At 60.9% G+C, this 4,743-nt stretch overlaps 1 long non-coding RNA gene across 1 annotated transcript; it reads right to left on the reverse strand.

The window, feature by feature from the left end:
* Nucleotides 1-405: 405 nt before the first annotated feature.
* LOC130607248 (uncharacterized) lies at nucleotides 406-964 on the reverse strand. Its single transcript, XR_008974194.1, has 3 exons — nucleotides 899-964; nucleotides 754-786; nucleotides 406-440 (listed from the first exon to the last, which is right to left on the reverse strand). It is a non-coding gene; the product is annotated as an uncharacterized LOC130607248 (long non-coding RNA).
* Nucleotides 965-4,743: the final 3,779 nt, after the last annotated feature.

The following is a 4,743-nucleotide window of genomic DNA, read 5'->3' on the forward strand; positions in this document are numbered from 1 at the left end:
CCTTGAGAGGGTTTTGGGTGCATGGGGGAATCCATAGGGTGGTTTTGGGGTGCAGAGAGGGGTTGTTTTGGGGTGCACAGTGGGTGCTTTTGGGGTGCAGGGGGTTGTTTTGGGGTGCAATAGGGGTAGATTTGGGGTGCAGAGGTGTGTTTTGGGGTGCAGGGGGGCGGTTTTGGGGTGCCGTGGGGCTTCTGGGATGCATGGGGGTGGTTTTAGGGTGCAGGGGTTGTGTTTTGGTGTGCAGGGGGCATGGTTTTGGGGTGCGGGGGGGGCGGTTTGGGATGCAGGGGGTTGTTTTGAGGTGCAGGGGGGATGGTTTTGGGGTGCAGGGGGGTGTTTTGGTCCCTGTGGGACCCCCAAAACCCCACAGAGCCCCCCCAAAACCCTCTAACGCTCCCCACCCCGCCCCCCAAACCTGAATCTCCTTGAGGTGCTGGTACCTGAACCCCGAGTTAAGGAAGAAACCTGGGGGCGGTGGGAGTTAAAGGAGGAGTTGGGGGGATCGGGGAGGATCATGGGAGGGAACTGGGGGTTCCTGGGGATCCCAATGGGATTTGGAGGGGTCCTAAAGGAATTTGGGCTCCTGTGCATGGATCTGGGAGAAGGGGTTGGGGGGGGGGTCACAAGGGGGAATTGGGGGGTGCTGGGGGGTTGTTGGGATCCCAATGGAATTTTGGGGGGGTCCTGAGGGGTTTTGGAGGCTCCCCAATGAGCTTGGGTGTCCCCCCCCCCACTTTGGGGTGCAGCGGATACCACAGCAGGTTCCCTTTGATCTTCTTCACATTCCTATAGGAACACCCCCCCCCCCCCCGCCATGTATTTTAGGGACCGATCCGAGGTTTGGGGTCCCTCCAGATGTTGCAGTTCCTCCCCCCAGATGTTGGGGTGCCCCCCTCACCGCGGGTGCCGCACGTGGCCCATGATGTACTCCCGGATGGGGGCACAGGGCCCCGTGCACAGCCTGGAGGTGGGGGGGAGACAAAGAGAGGGGGTCAGGAGCACCCCAACCCCCCCAGGACCCCAAAAGCCCCCACTGGGGGGTCCCGCGGGCTCCAACCTGCGCAGGTCGGGATCGGAGGGGAGCTCCAGCTCCGCCATGATGGGCGAAATTGGCGCGCTGGGAGCGCCGCGCGGCACGACGGGAGTTGTAGTCCAAGCCGGGCGGCGCCTTAATGGTGCTGTATGGGTGTCGCACTGCATCATGGGAGTTGTAGTCCAGGCTGGGCGACGCCATGACAGGGCTCTCTGGGTGCCGCGCGGCATGATGGGAGTTGTAGTCCTCTCCTGGGCAGAGCCATAACGGGTCTCTATGGGCAGCGTGGGGCATGATGGGAGTTGTAGTCCTGGCTGAGCGTCGTCATAATGGGGCTCTATGGGGACAGCGTTGCATGATAAGGGTTGTAGTCCCTGTAGTCTATGGGTCTCTATGGAGTCTCTGTGGGGTCTCTATGGGTCTCTGTGGGTCTCTATGCTTCACTTTGGGTCGCTTTCAGGCTCTCTGGGGTGTCTGTGGGGTGTCTATGGATCTCTATAGGGTCTCTGTAGGTATCTGTGGGTCTCTATGGTCTTTAAGGGGCTCTATGGGTCTCTATGAGTCTCTATGTCTCTCTATGGGTCTTTATAATCTTTATGGGCCTCTGTGGGTCTACATGGTCTCTATGGGTCCCTGCAGGGTCTGACCATGGAGGGGGGGGGTCTCTTTACGAGTCCCTTGGAGGGGGGAGCAGCAGCAGCTCCAGTACCAGGACGCAGGGGGCTGCGGGGGGCAGAGCTCGAGACCCCGAGACCCCCCTCTACCCCCATTGCCCCCATTACCCCAAACTGCTCCCATTGCCCCATTACCGCCATTGCCCCCATATAAAGCCATGGAGCCAGCAGTGGGTGTGAACCTGTCCCTGCCCCATAGGGTTCTATAGGGGTCCATAGGGGTCCCATCGCCCCCCATCCCCCTCCTTTCTTCCCCCCCCACCCGCCAAAGCGCGCTCTGCTCCTCTCGCCCCGCCTACTTCCACAGCAGCCAATCAGCGCCTGGCTCCGCCCACTGCACCTCGGAGCCAATCAGAGCGCAGGGCCGGAGAGTAGCCCCCCCCGCTCCCCTCAGCTGACTCCGCCCCCTGTAACGGCCGCAGGTGCGAGGAGAGGTGGGGCGGGGGGCAATGGGGCCTCTGGGGGGCAAGGGGGCCATGTGGGAGTAATGGGGGCAATCGGGGGCAATGGTGTGCAGTGGGGCCAGTGTGGGGGTTATGGGGGCAATGGGGGTAATGGGAGCAATGGGGGGCAATGGGGGTTAAGTGGAGGGGCAATGGGGATCCTGGGGTCTCCATCGGGCGAACTGCGGCCCTTTGGGGGATCAAACTTCACAACTCCATTTCCTCACCCCCATTTCCTCCTTTTTTTCTCATTTCCCCCATTCCTTCTGCATTTCCCCCATTCGCTCTGCATTTCCCCAATTTCCTGCTATTCCCCCCCCCATTCCTGCTATTCCTTCCCATTTCCCTCCCATTTCCCACCATTTCCTATTTCCTGCCATTCCATTTTTCCTCCATTTTTCCTCCATTTTCCCCCCATTTCCTACCTTTTCACACCATTTCCCCTGTTTACTCCCAATTTCCCCCTACCCCTATTTCCCCCATTTCCCTCCCATTTCTCCTCATTTCCCACCATTTCCCCCCTTTTCCCATTTCCTCCCCATTTCCACTCCTTTCCCCCCATTTTCCATTCCCATTTCCCCCCATTCCTCCCCATTCCCCCCCCTTCCCCCCGGCTGTTCCCATGAAGCCGCCACCGCTCCGCTCCCCCCCCGCGCCGGGAACTGGACGGGACCAAACTGGGGAGGGGGCGGGGCCTGGGCCCGATCCTGCCCCCTGCGCCCCCCCGCAGTCCCCTCCCCCCCTCCGCGTCACGTGGTCATCACCCAGCACCGCCTCCTGCCCCACCCCCGCGGGCTCTTCGCCCTCCAGGTCACCTCGGGTCACGTGGGGCGGGGCCTCGGCACCCCCCGCACTATAGGGGTGCCCCGTAACTTTGAGGGGGGCACAGAGGGGGTGCCCCATAACTTGGGCGGCTCCATAGGGGGGACCCAGACCCCGCCCCATAACTTGGGGGGCTCCACAGGTGGGGAGCCCCCTACCTTGGGAGAGGGCACAAAGGGGGACCCTCAGACCCCACCCCATAACTTGGGGGTCCCAATGCCCGCCCCCCAACACCCCATAGCGCGGGTCCTGGCCGCCCGCTTGGGGGCGCTGTTGCACCGGGCCCCGGTGCTGGGGGCGCTGCTCCGTGGGAGGGGCACCGGGGCTTCCCCCCCCGGCTCTCGCCGCTGCTCCGGGGGCACCGGGGCTCGAACCCGGGAGCTCGGGGCTCGAACCCGGGGTCCCTGGAGCCTCAATGGGAGCCGCAACCGGATGCGCGGCGGGACCGGGGCATCCCCAGCCCCATCTTTGGATCCAGTGTGGAGCAGTGGGAAGTGAGTTGGGGATGGGGGTAACGGGTGGCAATGGGGGTAATGGGTAATGGGGGGGTAATGGGGTAACAGGGCAGTGGGGGGCAATGGGGGGCAATGGGCAATGGGGGGGTAATGGGGTAACAGGGCAATGGGGGGCAGTGGGGGTAATGGGGGGCATTGGGGTAATGGGGATAATGGGGGGCAATGGGGGTAACGGGTGGCAATGGGGGGTAATGGGCAATGGGGGTAATGGAGATAATGGGGGCAATGGGGGTAACGGGTGGCAATGGGGGGGTAATAGGGGCAATGGGGGGCAGTGGGGGTAATGGGGGGCATTGGGGGTAATGGGCAATGGGGATAATGGGGGGCAAAGGGGGTAATGGGGGCCAATAGGGTCAATGGAGACAATGAGGGGCAATGGTGTCTCTCCCCCCACCCCAGAGCCCCCCCTCCTGGAGCCCAGTTCTGCTCTTCCAGCCCCATGGAATTCCGTGTCCGCGCTCCCCCCTACAACTGGATCCGGACCTGGATCTGTGTCCATGTGTGGAGCATCCGGATCTGGATCCAGATCCCATAGGATCTGCTCCCAAGCACCAGGAGCTGTGATGCCAATGGGATCCCGTGCTCCCAGATGATCCAAGGCTCTGGAATGAGGCAGAGCTGCAGCACGAGCCGGTGCTTCGGGGTTGGCTTGGGCTGTTTTAGGGGTGGTTTGGGGTGTTTTGGTGTGTTTCTCTTTTTGGCCTGTTTTGGGTCTGTTTTGGGGCTCTGACCCAGTGTCCCACAGGAGAAGCAGGACAAGGTGTTTTTTTGGTGGTTTTAGCCTGGTTTGGGGTTGTTTTGGGGGTGGTTTTGAATAGTTTTTGGTTGTTTTCGTACTTATTTGAGCCTGTTTTGGGGTTCTGAACTTGTGACCCACAGGGGAAACAGGACAAGGTGGTTTTGGGGTGGTTTTGTCCAGTTTTGGGCCTCTGACCGGTGTCCCATAGGAGAAGCAGGACAAGGTGATTTTGGGGTGGTTTTGGCCCATTTTGGGGGTTGTTTGGGGTGTTTTGGCCTGCTTTTCTCCTGGTTTTGTCCTGTTTTGGGGCTCTGACCCTGTATCCCATTGGAGAAGCAGGACAAGGTCGTTTTGGGGTGGTTTGGGGTTTGCTTTGGGTGTTTTGGCCCGTTTTTGGCCTGTTTTGGGTCTGTTTTGAGCCTCTTACCCTGTATCCCCTAGAAGAAGCAGGACAAGGTGGTTTTGGGTTGTTTTTGGCCTGTTTTGGGTCTTTTTGGGGGCTTTGACCCTGTATCCC

The sequence above is a fragment of the Pezoporus wallicus genome, unplaced genomic scaffold, assembly GCF_028554395.1.
Source record: "Pezoporus wallicus isolate ANWC-B61680 ecotype Strahan unplaced genomic scaffold, APGP_CSIRO_Pwel_v1 contig_8614, whole genome shotgun sequence".
NCBI classification, from domain to species: Eukaryota; Metazoa; Chordata; class Aves; order Psittaciformes; family Psittacidae; genus Pezoporus; species Pezoporus wallicus.